The 25,582-nt window shown below is 36.1% G+C and overlaps 1 long non-coding RNA gene across 1 annotated transcript in view; it reads right to left on the reverse strand.

Annotated features, from left to right (window-relative positions):
• The window catches only part of LOC131691355 (uncharacterized), a 43,513-nt gene extending 18,813 nt beyond the window's left edge, over nt 1-24,700 (reverse strand). The window contains exon 1 of the long non-coding RNA XR_009305754.1: nt 24,599-24,700. This is a non-coding gene — a long non-coding RNA (uncharacterized LOC131691355). The remainder of the gene's footprint in view (nt 1-24,598) is intronic.
• Nucleotides 24,701-25,582: the final 882 nt, after the last annotated feature.

Here is a 25,582-nt window from a genome sequence, read left to right on the forward strand (position 1 = left end):
TTTATGTTTTATGTTTTATGTTTTATGTTTTATGTTTTATGTTTTATGTTTTATGTTTTATGTTTTATGTTTTATGTTTTATGTTTTATGTTTTATGTTTTATGTTTTATGTTTTATGTTTTATGTTTTATGTTTTATGTTTTATGTTTTATGTTTTATGTTTTATGTTTTATGTTTTATGTTTTATGTTTTATGTTTTATGTTTTATGTTTTATGTTTTATGTTTTATGTTTTATGTTTTATGTTTTATGTTTTATGTTTTATGTTTTATGTTTTATGTTTTATGTTTTATGTTTTATGTTTTATGTTTTATGTTTTATGTTTTATGTTTTATGTTTTATGTTTTATGTTTTATGTTTTATGTTTTATGTTTTATGTTTTATGTTTTATGTTTTATGTTTTATGTTTTATGTTTTATGTTTTATGTTTTATGTTTTATGTTTTATGTTTTATGTTTTATGTTTTATGTTTTATGTTTTATGTTTTATGTTTTATGTTTTATGTTTTATGTTTTATGTTTTATGTTTTATGTTTTATGTTTTATGTTTTATGTTTTATGTTTTATGTTTTATGTTTTATGTTTTATGTTTTATGTTTTATGTTTTATGTTTTATGTTTTATGTTTTATGTTTTATGTTTTATGTTTTATGTTTTATGTTTTATGTTTTATGTTTTATGTTTTATGTTTTATGTTTTATGTTTTATGTTTTATGTTTTATGTTTTATGTTTTATGTTTTATGTTTTATGTTTTATGTTTTATGTTTTATGTTTTATGTTTTATGTTTTATGTTTTATGTTTTATGTTTTATGTTTTATGTTTTATGTTTTATGTTTTATGTTTTATGTTTTATGTTTTATGTTTTATGTTTTATGTTTTATGTTTTATGTTTTATGTTTTATGTTTTATGTTTTATGTTTTATGTTTTATGTTTTATGTTTTATGTTTTATGTTTTATTAGAGGTGTGCGCCGCCGCGCCACGCCGCCGCCGCCGATGATTTTGACACGCCGCCGATTTTAGGAAAAAATGGTCAGCGCGCCGATTGCCTTTTTTGTGCTGCGCCGCCGATCATATTTAAACTCGCGCCGAGTCCATTGTAAACGACCCAATGGGTCACGCGCCTCATCGAGACGACCAGATCTAAAAAACCCATCAACTTAACGATCATGACACGAGACCCACCGTGTACTCGATCGCGCTGGTATGAAACGACAACCAGTAGAAGAAAGCCAATCCGCGTGTGCTGAAGATTATATTCTAAAAAGTTTACTCGATTTATAAATTATAAAAATTTATTTGAAATTGTATTTAAAACACAGTTATACGCTGCAATTTGCAAGTCGCGTTAGATGTATTAACTCGTAAAGCAGCTGTGATCATTATCGGTGATAGAAATTCACATTTAACAATCTGTAACTAATTCGAGGTTAGTTTTCCACTAAACTGCTTTTGTATAACTCCATAAAATTAGCAAATTTTCATATTGTAGTTAACGGAACCTAATTCACGCACTTCACAGTCACGATTAGGTCACTAGTGACGCTGATGAAGGTAATATCATTGAAACTTAATACTAAAAATACTAGGATTAATGCAATATATTATTGCAGAATTGACACGAAGTCACAAATAAGTTGCGAACGCAAATATAGGAGGAATAGAAGAGGAATAAATACTAAACGTAAGTTATGCGCTCTGAATTGTATTGTATATAGCATATTGTATATTGTATATAGCATAACATATCATTGTCATCCTAGGAAGTTTTTATTATTCATTGTGAATAAATAATTATTCGGAAATCATTTGATCCTCTCATTGCGAAGCAACAATTTGACCTGAATGTGTATTGAGTGAAAGAATTTTGGTTTACTTTACGATAATCTTATTGGTTGTAATAGTTTTGTGTGATTCTTACCATTACCAATCTTGAGGCAGCATATTGTAGTCCATATGGAAACAAAGCTGCTTTCGAACCGCACGGCAATTCAGCAAGAAATTAAACTGTCACCGTATCTGTGAGCGGTTTGCTTATGAACTGTGAATTTATATAGTGTTCCGCTGTTTAAAGACTGGACAAGCGAATATCAGCCGAATAGGTCGGTAAAAGGTATTAAGATATTCAGAAGTTAAGCAATATACTTGTTCTAAGCGTTTCTTGTTTTACTAATCAATCAATCGATATGATAATAAAATAGCCTGGACAATACTTTTGCTGACTTCCTACTCGCATAGTCATCCGGATCGCAGCAATCAACAGTCAGTCTGTGGAAACCATAATACTCCCTACTGTTGAATTCTCAGTAGTTAAAGACACAAGTTACTTAGTGCAAGAACATATTTGGCTCATGCGGAATTAGATAGCATATCGACCGAATGATGTCACTTTTTCATGGTTAGAAACAGTTAAAACTTAATGAACCGACATATAAGCCAGTACAATTGTTTCTACAAAATCTGTGTAAATATTTAAATAAAAATACGTTGCAAATTACCATCGCACGCGTGAATCACCATTCTACTCAAATTTGCACGCAAGCAAAGCTCGTATAGCGATTGCTGAACATCTACTGGCGATGTTGAAAGCAGGCCTCGAAAGTTAACTCACGTCACGTCATGCCTTCGATATAGTAATTCAAGCCGTACGACTTTTAACTATTAACCTTGGTCTGGTAGTTCAGAGGGTAAGGCGTTGGTGTCGTATAAGCCACCCGTCGTATAAGCCAGCCCCCGCCAGGAAGGATTCTTAGTAGTCAGTAGCCTCGTAACACTAGCCATGCAGTAGCACTGCACATTCCTAAAACCTGGCTGCAAAGTCTGCCGAAATGAAACTTGGAACGAAAAACTAGTGAAACATACTTCTGTCAGCATAATGGAAGGTTTTCTGTACGTTTACAACTGGTTCTCTCTAGAAAAATCCGCATTTCAATTTTCTTATCCTTTGTTTCTCTTTTCCTTTAATTTACCGAAAAAGTCTACAAAATCGATACAGTAGAACTTTGCCGCAATCGAAACTACCATACCATATTGGCCTATTGTTCGAAAGTGATTCGATGTTTAACCTGTATTGGAAGCCGCACCATTTTGTAATTTTATCATGCTAAGGATTTTTTCCAACGATATACGTGGACAAAATATTGAGTGCGGTGTATCAAACGATCAGAGTGGCCCAGAAAACGTCCCGTTAATTTCTATTTCAATATTTCAGCAAAAAACATTATTGGTTATCCGCAGAATCTCGTGCTCGTGACTTTCTATTGAGAGTGGAGACCTTCTTTAGCGGTGGGGATACAGTTGACTGCTTGTCTGCTGTATCTTTGGGATTATTTGCTTCTCTCATGTCTGACGTCCAGATCTTCATAGTTAAAGCTGTATTGGTGCCGACGGTCGGATGTTGCATCTTGCTTCTTGCACTTGCGCGTGAGCAACGTCGCCTTTTTATCCTCACCGATAGTGCTAACAGTTGATTTTGGGGTGCTGGATGCTGTTTAGCAGTTGTCATTATGTCCTGAACAACTGTCACAAATTTGGGAACCGTTTGTAGGTATTTGTATACAGATCACTGTTCAAATAGGTATATCGTCGATGAGTCGGCAATTCGCTGAGATGCATTCTCGTTTGTATATGTATCTTTGTATTGTGCAAGGATTGTTCACGATGTGGCGTCTGATGTTAATACATGCGCGTAGGAATTTGCATGTTATGGGGACAAAGCGTGGTTTATTTAATAGTTCCGTGATTTTTAGTTGAATAATCGATCCACATTCTCAGCATAAAGAAATTTCTCCAAGTATCAGGTTAATAAATTCTATTTCACTTCACTCGGTTGTATAGGTCTGGCTCAGGCAGAAGTAGAAATTAGACTGAAGACCAGGTATTGTTATTTTATCTCAGAGGAATATTTATTAAAATGAATGGCATAAAACTTTGCTTTCTGAAACTGTGTTAGCATCGATATTCGTAACGGTTGGCATTGCAAGCATTAGGAGCGGTTGTTTAAATTTATCTTTAGTAATCGCAATTTTGGATATTTACTTTTATTTTTTTTTCCATTTTCTCAAATAAAATTAATTTCCGGTTAAAAAACAGTGTTATGCTTAAAGCTGATGACACCGCTACGTCATCAATATTTGGTTTAATTTTGACACACGCAGACACAATAGTCAACATAGCAAGATGATTGAGGAAATTACTACTTTCCATCCATATCAAAAAATATCCCACGCCGCTTTGCGCCGCCGCCGCCGCCGATGATTTTAGCAAACGGCGTCACGCCGATACGCCGCCGCCGCCGGCCCAAATCACACCTACGCCGCCGACAACGACATTTTTCATCGGCGCACACCTCTATGTTTTATGTTTTATGTTTTATGTTTTATGTTTTATGTTTTATGTTTTATGTTTTATGTTTTATGTTTTATGTTTTATGTTTTATGTTTTATGTTTTATGTTTTATGTTTTATGTTTTATGTTTTATGTTTTATGTTTTATGTTTTATGTTTTATGTTTTATGTTTTATGTTTTATGTTTTATGTTTTATGTTTTATTAGAGGTGTGCGCCGCCGCGCCACGCCGCCGCCGCCGATGATTTTGACACGCCGCCGATTTTAGGAAAAAATGGTCAGCGCGCCGATTGCCTTTTTTGTGCTGCGCCGCCGATCATATTTAAACTCGCGCCGAGTCCATTGTAAACGACCCAATGGGTCACGCGCCTCATCGAGACGACCAGATCTAAAAAACCCATCAACTTAACGATCATGACACGAGACCCACCGTGTACTCGATCGCGCTGGTATGAAACGACAACCAGTAGAAGAAAGCCAATCCGCGTGTGCTGAAGATTATATTCTAAAAAGTTTACTCGATTTATAAATTATAAAAATTTATTTGAAATTGTATTTAAAACACAGTTATACGCTGCAATTTGCAAGTCGCGTTAGATGTATTAACTCGTAAAGCAGCTGTGATCATTATCGGTGATAGAAATTCACATTTAACAATCTGTAACTAATTCGAGGTTAGTTTTCCACTAAACTGCTTTTGTATAACTCCATAAAATTAGCAAATTTTCATATTGTAGTTAACGGAACCTAATTCACGCACTTCACAGTCACGATTAGGTCACTAGTGACGCTGATGAAGGTAATATCATTGAAACTTAATACTAAAAATACTAGGATTAATGCAATATATTATTGCAGAATTGACACGAAGTCACAAATAAGTTGCGAACGCAAATATAGGAGGAATAGAAGAGGAATAAATACTAAACGTAAGTTATGCGCTCTGAATTGTATTGTATATAGCATATTGTATATTGTATATAGCATAACATATCATTGTCATCCTAGGAAGTTTTTATTATTCATTGTGAATAAATAATTATTCGGAAATCATTTGATCCTCTCATTGCGAAGCAACAATTTGACCTGAATGTGTATTGAGTGAAAGAATTTTGGTTTACTTTACGATAATCTTATTGGTTGTAATAGTTTTGTGTGATTCTTACCATTACCAATCTTGAGGCAGCATATTGTAGTCCATATGGAAACAAAGCTGCTTTCGAACCGCACGGCAATTCAGCAAGAAATTAAACTGTCACCGTATCTGTGAGCGGTTTGCTTATGAACTGTGAATTTATATAGTGTTCCGCTGTTTAAAGACTGGACAAGCGAATATCAGCCGAATAGGTCGGTAAAAGGTATTAAGATATTCAGAAGTTAAGCAATATACTTGTTCTAAGCGTTTCTTGTTTTACTAATCAATCAATCGATATGATAATAAAATAGCCTGGACAATACTTTTGCTGACTTCCTACTCGCATAGTCATCCGGATCGCAGCAATCAACAGTCAGTCTGTGGAAACCATAATACTCCCTACTGTTGAATTCTCAGTAGTTAAAGACACAAGTTACTTAGTGCAAGAACATATTTGGCTCATGCGGAATTAGATAGCATATCGACCGAATGATGTCACTTTTTCATGGTTAGAAACAGTTAAAACTTAATGAACCGACATATAAGCCAGTACAATTGTTTCTACAAAATCTGTGTAAATATTTAAATAAAAATACGTTGCAAATTACCATCGCACGCGTGAATCACCATTCTACTCAAATTTGCACGCAAGCAAAGCTCGTATAGCGATTGCTGAACATCTACTGGCGATGTTGAAAGCAGGCCTCGAAAGTTAACTCACGTCACGTCATGCCTTCGATATAGTAATTCAAGCCGTACGACTTTTAACTATTAACCTTGGTCTGGTAGTTCAGAGGGTAAGGCGTTGGTGTCGTATAAGCCACCCGTCGTATAAGCCAGCCCCCGCCAGGAAGGATTCTTAGTAGTCAGTAGCCTCGTAACACTAGCCATGCAGTAGCACTGCACATTCCTAAAACCTGGCTGCAAAGTCTGCCGAAATGAAACTTGGAACGAAAAACTAGTGAAACATACTTCTGTCAGCATAATGGAAGGTTTTCTGTACGTTTACAACTGGTTCTCTCTAGAAAAATCCGCATTTCAATTTTCTTATCCTTTGTTTCTCTTTTCCTTTAATTTACCGAAAAACTCTACAAAATCGATACAGTAGAACTTTGCCGCAATCGAAACTACCATACCATATTGGCCTATTGTTCGAAAGTGATTCGATGTTTAACCTGTATTGGAAGCCGCACCATTTTGTAATTTTATCATGCTAAGGATTTTTTCCAACGATATACGTGGACAAAATATTGAGTGCGGTGTATCAAACGATCAGAGTGGCCCAGAAAACGTCCCGTTAATTTCTATTTCAATATTTCAGCAAAAAACATTATTGGTTATCCGCAGAATCTCGTGCTCGTGACTTTCTATTGAGAGTGGAGACCTTCTTTAGCGGTGGGGATACAGTTGACTGCTTGTCTGCTGTATCTTTGGGATTATTTGCTTCTCTCATGTCTGACGTCCAGATCTTCATAGTTAAAGCTGTATTGGTGCCGACGGTCGGATGTTGCATCTTGCTTCTTGCACTTGCGCGTGAGCAACGTCGCCTTTTTATCCTCACCGATAGTGCTAACAGTTGATTTTGGGGTGCTGGATGCTGTTTAGCAGTTGTCATTATGTCCTGAACAACTGTCACAAATTTGGGAACCGTTTGTAGGTATTTGTATACAGATCACTGTTCAAATAGGTATATCGTCGATGAGTCGGCAATTCGCTGAGATGCATTCTCGTTTGTATATGTATCTTTGTATTGTGCAAGGATTGTTCACGATGTGGCGTCTGATGTTAATACATGCGCGTAGGAATTTGCATGTTATGGGGACAAAGCGTGGTTTATTTAATAGTTCCGTGATTTTTAGTTGAATAATCGATCCACATTCTCAGCATAAAGAAATTTCTCCAAGTATCAGGTTAATAAATTCTATTTCACTTCACTCGGTTGTATAGGTCTGGCTCAGGCAGAAGTAGAAATTAGACTGAAGACCAGGTATTGTTATTTTATCTCAGAGGAATATTTATTAAAATGAATGGCATAAAACTTTGCTTTCTGAAACTGTGTTAGCATCGATATTCGTAACGGTTGGCATTGCAAGCATTAGGAGCGGTTGTTTAAATTTATCTTTAGTAATCGCAATTTTGGATATTTACTTTTATTTTTTTTTCCATTTTCTCAAATAAAATTAATTTCCGGTTAAAAAACAGTGTTATGCTTAAAGCTGATGACACCGCTACGTCATCAATATTTGGTTTAATTTTGACACACGCAGACACAATAGTCAACATAGCAAGATGATTGAGGAAATTACTACTTTCCATCCATATCAAAAAATATCCCACGCCGCTTTGCGCCGCCGCCGCCGCCGATGATTTTAGCAAACGGCGTCACGCCGATACGCCGCCGCCGCCGGCCCAAATCACACCTACGCCGCCGACAACGACATTTTTCATCGGCGCACACCTCTATGTTTTATGTTTTATGTTTTATGTTTTATGTTTTATGTTTTATGTTTTATGTTTTATGTTTTATGTTTTATGTTTTATGTTTTATGTTTTATGTTTTATGTTTTATGTTTTATGTTTTATGTTTTATGTTTTATGTTTTATGTTTTATGTTTTATGTTTTATGTTTTATGTTTTATGTTTTATGTTTTATGTTTTATGTTTTATGTTTTATGTTTTATGTTTTATGTTTTATGTTTTATGTTTTATGTTTTATGTTTTATGTTTTATGTTTTATGTTTTATGTTTTATGTTTTATGTTTTATGTTTTATGTTTTATGTTTTATGTTTTATGTTTTATGTTTTATGTTTTATGTTTTATGTTTTATGTTTTATGTTTTATGTTTTATGTTTTATGTTTTATGTTTTATGTTTTATGTTTTATGTTTTATGTTTTATGTTTTATGTTTTATGTTTTATGTTTTATGTTTTATGTTTTATGTTTTATGTTTTATGTTTTATGTTTTATGTTTTATGTTTTATGTTTTATGTTTTATGTTTTATGTTTTATGTTTTATGTTTTATGTTTTATGTTTTATGTTTTATGTTTTATGTTTTATGTTTTATGTTTTATGTTTTATGTTTTATGTTTTATGTTTTATGTTTTATGTTTTATGTTTTATGTTTTATGTTTTATGTTTTATGTTTTATGTTTTATGTTTTATGTTTTATGTTTTATGTTTTATGTTTTATGTTTTATGTTTTATGTTTTATGTTTTATGTTTTATGTTTTATGTTTTATGTTTTATGTTTTATGTTTTATGCACCAAAACATAGTGCTAACATTGCGCACATACTCCAATTCTTAGATCAGCTGTATCTCGTTGCTAATGTGTTATCGTATGACAAACGCCATTTTGGGGTAAACTGAGTTAGTCATTCCACGAGAAGTGATCAAGGCACGTGAAATCGACCTTCACGGATTTGAACCAAATTTGGAGAAATTGTTCATCTAGGGCCAATATATAAAAACCCAAATTTTACTGTCAATTGAATCACCCCTCGGGTCATAGGAGCACCCCCCGTTTTGCCAAAATCCTTGATTTTAATTTGATCATATCTCCGATTCTATTTACTCTAGAATCAAACCGCAAGATGGCTTTTGAAGAAAATTGTTCAAGGAATCTATAAAAAATATTAATTTTTGGCAGCAGTGCTGCCAACTATGCGATTGTTGCAGTTAAATATTAATATGCTTTTTTCTCTCAATACATATATTTTAATTTTGAAAATTCTAATGCCATCGTGTTCCTCCAACATTTTTACATAAAAAACACTTATAATCTCAATATAATTTGAGCGGATCCTGAGGCACACCGTTTCGAAGAGAAAAAACCGCAATATAAAAAATAAAATCGCAAGCGCTCAACACTAAAAAACCAACTTGAGTATTCCGAGTTCAAACATAATTTTTCGTGAAGTAGACGAGAAATGATGAAAAACTACGTTTTTTATTTGCTTCTATCACATCCCAAGTAACAATTGAAGTTTTATAGCACGCTACAAGTGCAATCTAAGTTTTATCAGTGGCTATAAAACTATCATAAAACTACAATTGTTACTAGGGATCAGCGTCGATTTTTATGACCGTTTAAAGATTTTCTCAATTTTGTCCAATAAAAATGGATTTTTATATGAGAAAATGCGAGTTTTCCCTTCAAAACGGCATATCTCAGGATGCGCTCATATTATATTGAGATGATAAGTGTTTTTTATGTAAAGATGTCTGAGGAACGCGATGGCATTACAATTCTCAAAATTTAAATATATGTAATGGGAGAAAAATAAGTTTTAATATTAAAATGAAAATAAAATCGCATAGTTGGCAAATCCGTGAAGGTCGATTTCAAGTTTGCATCATTTTTTGATCACTTCGCGCATATACCGTGTTACTGAATTTTGAATTTCTTCACAGTGGCGTTTTGAGAATTTTGAAATCCTGCTTGTTTACTGACATATAGCGAAGCACTATTATGACAAGCGCCAATTTCTCGATTGAACGAGTTTTCCTATCTTGTGAAAACAAAAAAACAGACATCGGTCCTACCATCAAGTGCATATTGAAGCCAGAAAGCCAATAGATGTCTCTGATAACAATTCCTATGCAGATCCACCATAATAATTAGCCAGGTTCTTGTCTTGGGAGGAAAACTTTTCCTACCATAGTTTTCTCTGCGCTTGGTTGACTTTTGTTTTCAAGATTATTGAACAAATTTGCATTTGAGATTTCCTTTATTTTTGGAAAGTATGCCGAAATGTGATGATTATGCAAAAAGAATATTTTTTTCGTGCAGTCGCCTGTCAAAAATAATATTGCTTTATGTATATTTTTCTAAATTGTAAATGAAACCAACTTTTATTTATTGTTTTTTTTCGAATAAAAGAGGAAAATTGTGAAATTGGTTTTTCCGAATAAAAGAGGAATTGTGAACTTTGTGCTTCAATACCATCATTCTGTAGCCTGATATCGCTGCTACTGCATTGAAAAGTATAATATTGGATATAATGATCTATAACGTATAATTTTACAAATCGTTTATAATTCTTTTCTATATTAAGTCCTCTGTGCACATTTGTGACATGTCATACATATTTTATCATCAATATATGCTTATGATACGTATGCGAGCGACTTTGGTTTACATTTTGAGCAAAACCTGTCCATATAGTCAACCGATCTTCGCATAAATCGATTATCGGTTTCGTAAAGCTTCCCACCATTATAAATTTCAAAATGTTCAATCTCAAATTTTAAAAATCGTTTTTTTCTCGAAAAGTGCTAAATGGCGCTTGTCATAAGATAGCACAACAACTCTATTCTCGGTTACCGGATATGCAGAGGGGCACACAACCGGTTGAATTTCCTTACATACTTTTTCACTTCGCACAAAATGAAAAACTACCAATTTGTGGTCCCGCTTGGGATAAAATTTTCTTCAGGCACGAATATCAAGAAAGCTTGCGTTGCGAGCACTTATGCATGATCCCGAATGGACTGGTAACAATGTAAAAGTTTTACTCAAAACACTTCCGAAAAGAAGCGATTTCATTGCTGAAATTACATTGAACCTCCCATTATTCCAGTGCTGGAGTGCACTCTTATCTTAATTTCCCCCCGTCATTCCACCTCCAGTACTGACCAGAAAAATGCACCGATTTTCAATAGAGATTACCCACAGTTGGCAAATTTCTCCGCTGATAATAGCCCCAGCTAGTTGGTCATCACCTACATTGCTGGGCTGCAAAAGGGGTTACATTTACCACGCGCCATCAAACGCCGCTGGGTCAATTGAAGCCAATGAGTTGGGCCTTGGCAGCCCAGTTAACTCACGCTCCGAAAAACCTGCGGGAAATTATCGCCCAATCGGGCTACTCGTGGGTAAAGCTGGAAGCCAGGTTTTTTTTCTGAAATCGCCAGCTCATTATTGCAAAATCGCTGCAATTAGTCTGACTCGAAAAAAAAAACAGATTTTGGTTCGCCCTTGGCATGCAGGTTCTACTTCCATATTGTCCATACCCTGAGAGGAATATAGGTTAAAGCGAAACGTTTTAGTTTTTGCTTCTTAACTAGCATGCGGCGGACACTATCTTAAGCGAACGCCGACTTGAGCGTAAGTGAAAATAGATTGGTACTTCCCTCTGGCCCTGGGAGACTCTCAAGTCTCAGCACAGGTGGAGCTCTTGTTAACCTTGCCTCACCAAAACGCAACACTTGCGTATCAATCAGTTACATCAATTGGGCAACAGGTCGAGTGATGCTGAGTGGTGGTCCGAAGAAAAGTCCGAAACACTCACGGAATGACCGTGGGTAAATTGGGCGCAAACGTGCGCAGACAAAGCAGTTAGCTGAGTAATCGTTTTGTTTGGGCACTACTTGTCAGGTCAACGTTGATTGGTGTGGAGCTTTAGGATAGGTCTGGCCGATAGAAGGGCACAGCGATTAAATTAGCTTTAAATAGGTAGGAGAAAGCATGACAATTTCTCGCCGTGGAAGTGTTAGATGCAAAGTTATCTTAATGTGGCGATGGAATCGAATAAACACATCAGCCCTTGCCGGGTTCTCCATTGAGGGTTTTAATGCACTTTCAGGTTGACGTGGCCTCTTTCAAATGATTTGAATTAATTTGAAATTCTATGATGGATTTGTGATAGGTTGCATATCAAGCTGACCTACATTTCGGTTGTAAAAAAACAGAGTGAAACAAGAACTGTCTCTTTTTGGTGGGTTTCCAGTACGCTCGATTAATAATAAAGATATCGGAGAGTTCTTTTCTGCGAAGGCCCTCGGCATTTACCAAATTCCAGAAATAATCCCTACACAACTGGTTTCTTAAGGTTGTGTTATCTGTCAACAGCCATTTCCACAGAGACAATATTTCCTTCGTTCAACCAACTAATGGCCTTACTTTGAACCCCCGCGAGCTGTGACTTTTAGTCGTCCTACGCAACGAAGTCCAAACATATGCGATAAAGTATTAAATCCCTAGTCGAACTAGTTTGTGCAAATGTTCGATCCGTTCCAGCTGTCCAGATGATCAAGCGTTATGTTCCCGGTCCTATTTTTATTAGAAGTCAATGAGAAATCAGGTTTTTCTGCATTCTCCACATTATCTCCCAACTCCTTGGTCCGTTCGAACATCTGTCAAATACGATGCTTTGCGATGCCCAGGATCGGTTACGGGGCGATTTAAATATCCCAAAACAGAGACACTCTTTTTCATATCAATAATCAATATTCGCACATTAAACATTTTTGCTCTCGGTTCTAACTGTTCCAGTCGTAGAGGAAATTGATGTTTAGTTACGAAAAGACAGACAAACATTTGTGACCCGTTTTCACGACGGCTTAAATACAACGCACAGCCAGACACCTGGATCAGCTTGAAATCGGAGATTCCTGGAAGCGGCAAACCAATTACAGTTTGCTCTCCTCCGAGACGGCATAACGTCAGCTTATTGGAGTGCGGTGGACCGCAAACCTGGTCCCAAGACCGACACTGGGTACAACATATGGTGCACCACGACTCCCAGTGAGAGTTGAATTCCAACAGCAACAGCTCTGAGAAGTTGTACGTATGTATGTAGGCCAGGTTTCGCTGATTCCTGAACGTAAATTTGAGGCTAAGTCCGCGCGTGTCTGGAACAACCACATTACGGATTAGGTTTTTTTTTGTGTTTTACTCCGCCCTGGTCGCATCCGAAATTATAAACGATCTTTGCGAGATGCTAACTTTAGTTAAGGGACCATCCATAAATGACGTAGCATTATATGGCGGAGGGGGAGTTTTGGATTTTGTGATGATGTGTGACGACAGGGGATAGGGGGTAATGTCATGCTACGAAGCTTTTTTAAAGGGGAATGGGGGTTGACCTAATGTCACGACAATCTTACCCGTTTCTTTTAACTACCATCGTTCTTCATTTTTTTTTAATTTTTTACGGTGACAAGGAGGGGGAGGGTTACCGTCGAGCTACGTAATTGCCAGCGGGGTTTTTGGAGTTTTGTGACGAAATGCTACGATGGGGGAGGGGGGTGTTGAAAATCATTCGAAAATGCTACGTCGTTTATGGATGGTTCCTAAGTAGATTTCGCTAGGTCGTCGCTGTTTTGATATCTTATGACAAATGCCATATTGGGGTACACTAAGTTCGATATGTTACATCATTTTTTACTTTTTAACGACATTCAATTGGCTAGAGATTACTGAGTACGGAATGTTATTAACATTTAGGGCCATAGTACTCAAGTGAGAGCAAGGATATGAAATATATGGATCGGAAAACTAGAAATGGCAGGGTCATTAGAAACGGGCTTAATATCTTACGGACTAATCTCTCTTTACCATGAGAACCAGGAACGAGTCTGTCTTTGTCGGGAGACATGTTGGCGGACTTGAGCGATTCGTCGTAATGCTGCCTAAGCTCGACTCCTACCAGCAGAGGACAAAAGATTAGTCCGTAAGATTTTAAGCCTGTCTCTAATAACTCTGCTACTTCTAGTTTTCCGATCTGTAAATTTCAAATTTTTCTTAACTTTCCCTATTCACTAATCTCTAGCTAATTGATTGTCGTTAAAAATAAAATGTGATAACATTTTAGTCGAAATAAAATAATGCCACATTCACTGTCTGAAAAATTTCTACAAAGTGGCGTTTTCAGAATTTTTACATTCTGCTTGGTTACTGGTAATTTAACCAATTTTTCCGAAGAATCCCCAAAAGAATTATGCACAAAAATTTCATATTGTTATCCGTAAATCTGCTAAAATTGGATTAGATGATTTCATTTCATGAATCAAAAACATGGCGACTTGATGAACGAAAATTTTCGTTATTTTAAATATTCAATGTACATTGCACGAAATTCATCGTAGAAAACGAAACACATTTTCGTAATTTAAACGAACATTTTCGTGATTTTTAAATATTTAATGTACATTGTACGAATGTTCCGTTAGTCGTACGATTTCATTTTCGTTCACGGAACAAAACTTTCGCACATTTTTTCATCCGATCTTAAAGGATCGATGTTTGACAATATCGGTTTGGTTTTTTTAAAGAGATCGATCTGGCACAATCATATGTTTTAATAAAGCTCATCATTACGAAAGATATAGCGAGGCTCCCACAAGTAACGATTCCATAGATTCGCCTTTGACAATGATGGAATTTTAAATTGCGCTCCTTTCATGTAGCAATAATGCTCCGGGTCCAAACAGAATTAAATTCAACTTGTTGAAGAATCTACCTGCTCTTGCCAAAAGACGCTTGTTGGATTTAGCCAACAAGTTTCTTGAGCAGAATATTGTTCCACGTGAGTGGAGACAAGTGAGAGCCATCGTAGTTCCAAAACCGGGAGAAACAGCCTCCGACCATAGCTCGTATCGACCGATTGCAATGATATCCTGCATCAGGAAATTGTTGGAAAAAATTATTCTACGACGTCTCGACAATTGGGTTGAGGTGAATGGCTTGCTATCAGAAACCCAGTTTGGTTTTCGGAGCGGAAAGGGAACGAATGATTGGCACTACTTTCATCAGAAGCTCCCTCTCCTAGGGTTTGACGGTATTGGAAACTTTATCAAGAATATTTCGTGCACTAGTTTTAAAGATCCTCCGACAGACAATTGCTTTAAGATGGTTATTGCCTCACGCAACAATAGTGGTGCATCGAGGAGAGACCGAGAGGGCTTAAGGGCCTTTTTATGTTTTGTGTTTTTTCATACTTTGCACCAGCTCAACCAGCTCAACCACTAACCTGTCCGCGCTAGCGTAGCCCGTCGACATGAATTGATTTTTGCTGTGGGCCGTGTTTGTAAACATTGTTCCACAGCTTATTGTCGGTGTTTGTGGACACGGCTTACAGTGGGGGTCATTGTGTGTCGATTTATCGGTCGTTTTCGTCATCGTGCACAGGTTAATTAATTAAATGTAAAAGTAAAAAACCTGTTAATGTTAGTGTACAATTGTTATGTGCTAGTCGAATGTCTATCTGTGTTTGTGTTCGTCCAAGTAGTTGTGACAGCTGGGTCAGGGAATGAATGCAGAACTGGCATATGTGACAGAATAGTGGGTAATTTATTGTCTCGAGTGCAATTGGGATTCGTTGGTCACTTTTCTTTGGTGTTCAATTCAACCATTCGATTCGATTAATTTGGGATGTACCATAATTTGGATAAATTATGGTACGATTAATTTACCGACACACGTGAATCATCAATTTCCGATCAGCATAGCATGATAAAATTCTAACCGAATGCATTTGTCGAAAATGGTAAATAAATATTATTTGCTGGTATTTAGACGAGTTCAAGTAGTTCGATTGGATATTACATATGTTACAATACAACAAAAAACAGACTTCTAAAGTAGAAGAAAAGAGCACAAATAGTCTGTTTTTTGATGTACTTCTATTAGTTTGATTTTCCACTACTCATGTATACCAACAATAATATGGGTCAGTTTATACACTTTTAATTAATCTTTTTGCATTTTTGATTTCTTTTATTACTTTATCTTAAATTAGATTCATACTAACGCTCACTAATACAATCAATCGAGGCGTTCGCGATAACAGAACGTGCAATTACAATCATTCACACATACTTACGCCCACGATCTCGCCAACATTAAAACACCCCAGTAATTAAACAAACTTTGAGCACTTATAAATTTACAAACGCGGTCTCTAGCTCACGTGATCATGAATCGGTCACGCCTGGAAGCTCCTACCTTCGGTTCTAACAGCTTAGACTCATGTCTTCAGCTGGACCAATAAAAATGATGCTCATATTCACTACGTACACAGAAAAAAATATTTTGTAATTTTAAGTTTATTTTCATGCACATATTTGGAGCATGAATATAAATGTAAAATTAAGTTCCACCACAAATACACACGACTTGTCGTGCTTTCTTCAACGAATTTTATTATAATTTTACACGTGGATTGAAAATTACAGTTACTTTAAACGGAAAACCAATATACTTCAATGTATTTTTACTCGAATACTGCTGTAAAATGAATGACATGTAATATTACACGAATGAAAGTGTAAAATTGTATGCTGTTTGATGCTTCAATTGATTTTAACGTAATTTTGAATCAAATTTTAGATTCAATCTTTGTATCTTTACATTCGTATTGATTTACATGTCGTTTAAATTTCATTATTTTTTTGTGTGTAGACAACACGTTCCATGGCGACATGACCGGGAACTCTAGGAGTATTGGGGTAATCTCTTCTGGTATCTGATCCGTACACTGAAAATTGAGCATCAAGAATTCAAGAAAACATGCGAATGGACACACGGTTATAAAATCGAATTTATACACGCGAATTTACACACTAGTCAAATAGCACACGCGATATATAAACGCCCATGTACAAACGCTCGATCCCTTCGCGATGATACACGCGATTGTGCAGCCCCTACGCCCGCAGCAGTGTTTTAGTGCGTGACTTTTCCCGTCTCGTCTGTAATTTAATTGAGTGATTCTGACGGGGAGCCCTGCCTAGACTGTAGCTCTACAGCTCCAGTAGGACAATTCCTAAAAAAAGAATTTGGAGCTGGCCCAAATTACCTAAGGGCTATGAGCTATAACATTGAAATCTGTCAACCGATTTGTACAAACTTATGTTTTCCTGAAAGCTCGACCGACTTGCTATACTTTCTTCTCAAATGATTTTTCCATGAGATGCACACAAATTTTTCAACATAGCGCTCCGAAACAATATTTGCCTGTAGCGCACGCAGATGAAAACTGAGAACCGCCATATTTTGTGAGTTAGAAAAGAGACATATTACAGCCATGAAAATGATACATACGCTTTTCATAATATTACCATGGCTGAGAAACAGGTTCGGGTTCGAATTGGCCCACTTCCCCCTTTATTAATTAGTCATTCTTGAAATAACTGGATTCTTGCAAACATTTCATAATTTTCTGAACATATGGTTCTTAAATTCGCTTTATTCTTTAAATTTATATTTAAATCTTTTTTTTTAAATTTTTTTTCTATGTACACTCAGGTTTTTGTACGCGGTTTTTGAAATTTACGCGGTTTTCATTTACGCGGATTTTGAAATTTACGCGGTTTTCATTCACGCGGATTTTTTAATTTACGCGGTATCCATTAACGAGGTTCCCATTAACGCGGATTCTTAAATTTACGCGGTCTTCAATTACGCGGATTTTGAAATTTACGCGGCTTCCATTTACGCGGATTTTGAAATTTACGCGGTTTTCATTTAAGCGAATTTAGAAAATTTACGCGGCTTTCATTTACACGGATTTTGAAATTTACGCGGTATTCATTTTCGCGGTTTTCATTTACGCGGCCTGTATCCCCCGCGTAAAAAAAACCTGAGTGTACTCATTTTTCAGTTAATGCATTTCATTGATTTTAATAGTTTTGTTTATTTTAATCGTTAATTTTATTTATTTTGTTAATTACATCGATTTCATCAATTTTCTTCTTTTCATTAATTCTAATAATTTTCTCCAGTTTCTTAATTTTAATAGTCTTATTAATTTTGTTCAGTTATTCCTTTTATTCATTTAATAGAATTTGTTAAATTAACTCAACCTTATTCGTTCTATTGATTTCATAACTTTTTTAAATATTGTCAAATTTTTCATTTAATGAACTGAACGAAATTGATTTATTCATTTTGCTAATTTGATCATTCTATTTGTTTTATGAATTTGATAACATTTTTCTTATCTATTTTTTTGAATTTCCGATTTTTTGGATATTCTATAATTTATTAAGTTTAGTGGTTTCATTCGTACAGAATTCGAAACATCCACATCTATACGGAAAAAAATGTTCCCAAAATCGTGAATAAAGTGCCATGAATTCTCTGAAATAACCACTTCATGTTATGATAACAGGACCATAAACAAAAATAATGTGTTTTATAATTATGTTCAATTTCCCTACAGTAATGCCCGCATAACGCTTTTGTTAGTGGAAATATTTGTTTTTGTTTTGTGAGCTTCAGTCACGGTTTTTTAGTGAACTAGTTTACAACTTTATGAACATTACTCGTAAAACCAAAGTTTGACTCATGATAGTATTCATAGATTCAGAAACATTAGTTCATAAAATCAAAACATTCTAGGTATTTCTTCATGAACTATTTCACGAAAGTCGAACGGAATTTTATCAATGAATCTATTCAATCCTACTTCACGATCCTAATATATTCACAAAATCATGAAATAATATTCATGCATTCATGAACTGGTTCATGATACCTAGTATAATACCAACGAATTAACAATCGGCCTCACGAAATAGTTCACGAAATCATAAAAAATTATTCATGCATTCGTGAACTGATTTACGGTTCCTAGTTTAGTAGTCACGACTGACTATGGGTGCCCGTGAAATAAATCACAAAATTACCAAATATTATTCATGTATTCGTGAACTAATTCATGATTCCTAGTATAATAGTCGCGATCCAATATTCGTGCTCGTGAAATAGTTCACAAAATCATGAATTATTAATTTATTCGTGAACTGGTACATGACACCTAGTATAATAGTCACGACTCACCATCCGTGCTAGTATAAAAGTTCACAACATCATTAAATATTATTAATGTATTCGAAAACTGATTCTTGATTCCTAGTATATGATGTACGATCTCTTTTTATTCATGGAACTAGTTTCGGTTCATGTACTTTTTCTTGAATGTTCCAGCTACTAGCGACCAGTAATACGTACGAGCAATAGGTAAAAGAAAATTTTAAGGACCTCAAACATCGTTATTCATTTGATAAGGTTCAATATGACGTCTGGACAGAAAACCACCGCGCTCGTGATACCGAATACGTCGAAGCACACAGCAGCTCAGTTTCTACTATCCTCGAAGATGCTAACGCTGTTGATGAGATCATGGTACTAGGAGATTTTAATCTTCCTAGCATTTCATGGAAATCTTCCCGTAGTATATTTCTTTATCCGGATTCGGACTATTCCGTTCTAGGCTACTTGACAGCCATAGCTCAGCCATGTTACTACAAATCAATCCTATTGCCAATGAGAATAGCCGCCATCTCGATCTTTGTTTTGTCAGCGATCAGGTTTCCGCCACATCAATAGTGACGGCTCCCTCTCCTCTGGTAAAACCAGTGGCACATCATCCTCCACTGATCGCCACGATTGATAGATAGCTCTGTGGAACATGATTTCGATATATTACCACTTTCTGTCTCCTACGATTTCCGTAAAGCTGACCATCGCAGTATCGCAGACCTGCTTTCCACCATCCATTGGGAAAATATTCTGGACCCGGAAGATGTCGAAACCGCAGTTCAAACCTTTTCAAACGTTCTGGTGTACGCTATTGACAGGCACGTTCCAAAGAAAGTTCATCATCGACAAACCGGCCCTCCATGGCAAACGAGTACACTGCGACGGCTGAAGTCTATAAAGAGAGCTGCCCTGCGAAGGTTTACCAAGTATCGCACAATATCACTCAGAGACTATTACGTCAGTCTCAACCATATTTTTCCTTCCATTTGAGACTTGGTTTGAGAAAATCGGTTCAGTCATCACCGAAGAACCGATGTGACTTTAATTGTGGAATATGCCCGGAATTCCGGAATCGTCGATCGTGGACAATATATTCAAAGAATGTTTGATTGGCAATCAGTGATCTAGATTTGCGATTAGAAGTAATTTGGTGACCATTTTAATAGTTTTTAGCCTCTGAGGTATTACGATTGTTCCGATTTATATGGGAAATTCCAGTGTATCCTTACCAACACCCCTGTAACTTCGGAAGCAAGAGTCCGCAACCGAATGAAATTCAGCAGCAGTCAATGGTATTACTGTATCTTTCAATTCAAGTTTGTAAAAATCGGTAAAGAATTCGTTGGGGAATGGGTGTGATATTAGCTTAGGACCTTGGCGGGTTCCCCGGGGGCGTCATGAACCGTCATAGGTGGCCAATGTGGTCAAAGCTGCTTTGATTGATCATTAGTGATCCAGACCCGCAAACTAGAGTAATGTTACATAAATTTTAATATGTTTTACATCATTTGAACATCATGGTGGTACCAGTTTATATGGGAATTTGTTGTGTGACCGCACTCTTGAACCCGTAACTCCGGAACCGGAAGTCGGATCAACTAAAAATTCAATTGCAGCTTATGTGAGCGTTATACCTTTCAGATGAAACTAAGTTTGCGAAAATCGGTTCAACCATCTCTGAGAAAATTGTGTGAGTTTAAATGACACACACATACACACACACACATACATACACACCCATACATTTTCCGATCTCGACGAACTGAATCGAATGGTGTATGACACTCGGCCCTCCGGACCTCGGTTAAAAAGTCGATTTTTACAGTGATTGCATAGCCTTTCTTTATATGAGAAAGGCAAAAACCAAAACTGCTCTGAGCGCTGATTAAAATATCACACAACGTGACCAAGATCCTGCAATCATGAACATGAATAACTGCTCATAACTAAAATATCACAATAACATGAATAGAAAACTCATGAATAAAATAACACGGTATCGCGATGAGAAATCACAAAAATCGCGAATAAGCTCTCGAAATCATGAACATCGTTTGATTCTCGGCGGTGCATTCCCAACTTATGAACAAGAGTTAAAACAAAAACTAAACATGTCCAGGGAACAACAACAGTAACCCAATCAAACATTAGAATGTAACGTTTTTTGAAAACACAAATTGTTTCATAAATACGGTGTTCATTATTCATAATTTCAGGAACTTTGTCACGGTTTTCGTAAATCTTTCAGTTCACGAAATCGTGTTTCATGAATTTATGAATGGTATACTTTACACTTCGCATGAATTCGGCAAACTGAATGAATGATCCAACCGGTATATGTGTAAGAACTGTCTCATCTCACTACTAGGTGGAAAAATATCGTTTTTTTGTAAATTAGTCTACGACACAGCGATTTACTGGCGAGTGGAAATCGTCTTCAGAGGAAATGTGAAATTTTTCGACAACGGTTACATTACGCCTTATTTTTTTGGATTTTTTTAAAACTTCCAACAAAAGTTGATTGTGTCCTGATTATTAAATGAATAGCTGCTTGCTGGTAGCTCACTTTCCCATAAGCTAATAAGTGGTGGACATGCGGGGAATTTAGGTACTAATAGTAAATGAATCCAGCTTTTTACGTGCCATAATGGGGGTCTAAATTGTTCAGTTCGTAATACGTTTAATTGCCCTTTTTTGACAATAATCGTTTACGATTGACAGAAACGCCCAGTTGCAGATGTTGGGCGTTCATTGAATAAATATCCAACGCATTGAACTAATGTAGGATGACTTAATCTCAGTGGGCGGTTGACGTAAACGATTATTGTCAAAAAAGGGCCATTAAACGTATTACGAACTGAACAATTTAGACCGCCATTATGGCACGTAAAAAGCCGGATTGGCGTAGATAAAAACATTTTTGGGAACATGTGAAGGGGGAGGTAGTACGCAGATTTTCAATAGCGTGTGTTTTGTATTACAGGCCATATTCGATTATCCGTAACTCGATTATCCGTAGAAAATAATTCGATTATCCGTAGTACGACAATCCGAAAAAATTGTTTCGATTATCGGTACATTATTTTTTATCAAGCCACATTACACATTTATAATTTATTATTTGCTACTAACTACAGTTTCTGAAAGAATAACTATGTTCTAAAAAATAATGAAAACTTCGTAAAAATACAGAAATTTTAATTATTAATATTACCGTACACCAGTCAATTACAATTGATACAGCTACAATTTCTGGAAGACCAGAATTTTATGTTCTCAAAAAATATTCACAAAAATACGTAGACATACAGAAATGTCGTATTTCTCACAAAAAAAATTATCCCAATATTTAAATGCAAAAATCGATAGAAATTGATATCAGCTACAATTCCTGGAAGCACAAAATTTTAAACTCTCGCGAAAATTACAATAATTTGGAAAAATAAAGAAGTTTCATATAATCAACAAATCTTTCAATTCAGTGCAGTGTCCTATAAAATTTTATGCGCCTAATAGATTGGCTACAAACTATAATTTCTTGTAGATACCAGCTATAATTACTAGAAGAACAAAATTTTAAAATCTGTGATTTTTTCTGTAATTTTTAAAATGAATTTAATGACCGATTTTGTCATCCACATTATGTATTGAAGATTGACAAGATCTGAAAGTATGTTTCATATTGATTGGGACTATCTAAAGTATGGTATAAAACCCCACTTAAGTCATCGAAATCAGTCTATTATCGCATCAGTTTAAAAAAATCGAATCATTTTAATCACTTTAAGAACATCGACATTTTAAATTCTTAGCTCACTTAAGTAAAAGGCTTTTGCTTAAATCCAAACGTATAACATAAAAGAATCAAACGACAAGACTTTGTTTTATTTGTGACTGACAAAATCGGGTCAAAAAGCTGATAAATTCGGAGGCGGACAAACACGGGGATCTTCATTGCAGTCAGCACTTTGAACCGCTTTAAAAAGAACAGCGCTAATAATTCGTTACGAAGTAGATGCACTGAACATCCTTTAAGTGACTCGGCTGCGTAGAACGTCGAACAATAGCCAAATGAAGATTCTGGATGATGTTTCCACCAAGCAAACAAGAGAAAAAAGTTTACTGTGCGACGATGTATAACAAACTGAATCACTCAATGCGTTTGAACATTATCATAGCTAAAAATCAGCTAGTTTCTGAGTAGCTCTCCAAAACCTTAGAGCGCATGACGACGATGATGATGCTGCTGTTGATTGAACAACGCACGATCCTTGATTTTTTTTTACTTGTAACGTGTGCAAAACTCATCTTCATAGAAATCCATGTTTTAAAATCGTCCAATGCTGGTCTTTCGTTGGACCAACGTTAAGCGACGCCCAGCAGACCGTTCAGCAGAAATCGGCCCTTAAAGGATTCCCAAAGTTTTGTTGTTATATACAAACCAGTAGTGCGTAATCATAAATTCAATTGTTATTTCTGTCTGAATTTACCGAAACTAGCATTAAGTTACCTGAAGTTTCACGCAGAGAAATTAGTTTCATGCGTCATGATGATTAGACTATCCCAATCCCAATTAGAGTATCCCAATCAATCGAAAACAATTCTTTAAAATAAAATAACTTGGCTATATAACTTATTTTTCTTACATGTGTTACTATCACTTTATAGAATATGAAGCGATCGATATTCGTTTTTAAAACGGTATGATAAAAAAATGATCCATGAGTCAAACATAGATGCATGTACATTAGATACTGTTTTTGAACAAATAACAAATATATTTCATGAAGAAAACAAAACTTTTGTTTTGATTCGATCATCCGAAGCGAAATTTTTCTGCACCCTACGGATAATCGAATCTGGCCTGTATTCTTAATGTAATTCTAAACAATGTTTATTTCAGGGCCAACAACCTAGAAAGCTTCCTCTACTAATATTTACCAACCTTATAGGTGAATTTTTATTAATTCCCGAATCATTAATCAAAAGCATTTGATTTTCGTGAAGAGTTTCGTGAAGCCTTTCATGAGATGATTGTAATTGAAGCAGACAAATTAATCGAGATAGCTTAAATGAAAACTTGAGAAGCTAATCCGCGTTGGTCAAGTTTTTATGGCTAAGCTTCCGCCGTATCTATAACGGAATGTTAAACTAATCGTAGCCAATAAATTTTCAGGTGTACAAGTTTGCTAAAATTTTCAGACTTCTTATTCACACTGTTTGAAAGATACAAACACAAAAAAACGAAGTATAGTAAAGACCAAAGAAATCTCTAAACTACTTTCGCTCCATTGCATCACAAATATGGCAGCACTGCGCCTCGGAATTCATTTGCCTTCCTTCTGTATTATAACTACGATTTCATTCATTCGATGTCGTTCCATTGATCTTCTCTTCTTGTTGCACACTATCTTTCGGGTTGGTTTTCTCCGTGCAAAAGCAAGCACCGGAATGGACTCGGTACCTGCCATCACTTTCTTCGCGGTCTTTGGCTCGTGGCAATGAACAGAACCGTGCGTCTTCGTTGCCGGCAAAGTGAAACAAATCGGTTGCTAGCTACACTACCTACCTGCTGATTGCTGTTGTTGCGTGACATACACATCGTCGTGCGTCGGTCATGTGGTTCATTGCACTACCTTTGCGCAGCCGGACACCTCTTCCCATATCAGCCCGGTTCGTATTGTCACGCGACTGATAAGATCGTATGGAGAAGCCGCGCGCCGTCGCCCGTGCTGTACGATCAACACAAATCGATCGGATCCGTGGCGCTGAAGTTGTTTGACCGGTTCACTACTTTTCTTCCGTCTAGCTGACCTCGATTGTTGTAAGACGATTGTGGGGGTACGCATTCAATAGCCTTTTTTGTTGTCCAACAAAAAAAGCCTGCTGGTTGGAGTTTCCAATGTTTGCTGCTGAACAAAACCGATTGATGACTTCTTCTGCCGTTCGTCAAACTTCGATCGGGAATATCTTTGGAAAGGAAGGAAAAAGCGAAGATGGTTGGGAATCATGTTATACCGTTCAAACCTACGAAAGTGATGGGTAGAAAAGTTGTGATTTTTTTTGGTGGAAAAGTGCCGAAACAGATTAGAAAATACAAACCTTTTCCGTGGTGAACATCCGAAAAATAAAGAGTACCGAATTGGTTTTTGTCAGTTCATGCCCACGAGTCCGGGTTTGGGCTATTACGAGCGGAAAGAAGGCGGTTGAACATGGGAAAGCTTTTGTGGGACGCATATTTTTTTTAATTGTGCTCTGTTGCTTGTTCTGAGCGTGGAATTTGGTTTCTGTTTGGTCAACGGTGGGGCGGCGGCCGTGCCGGAGTAAGCAATTTTCGAAGATTGTTGCTTACTTTCATGTGGCCAGAGCGGTGCATCCAACGTGAAGCTGCCGAATTGATTCGTCAGGTAAATAATTGCGTGACGGGGTAAGGTTCTTTGGCTTCTGGGGAAAATAAATTTGTTGTTTACTTTTCGGATAACTTCCATTATTTGTGGGGCTTTGAACTCAGTGATGCGGCTCAATATATTCATAGATTGTAGAATTGCTAATC

The sequence above is a fragment of the Topomyia yanbarensis genome, chromosome 3, assembly GCF_030247195.1.
Source record: "Topomyia yanbarensis strain Yona2022 chromosome 3, ASM3024719v1, whole genome shotgun sequence".
Taxonomy (NCBI): Eukaryota; Metazoa; Arthropoda; class Insecta; order Diptera; family Culicidae; genus Topomyia; species Topomyia yanbarensis.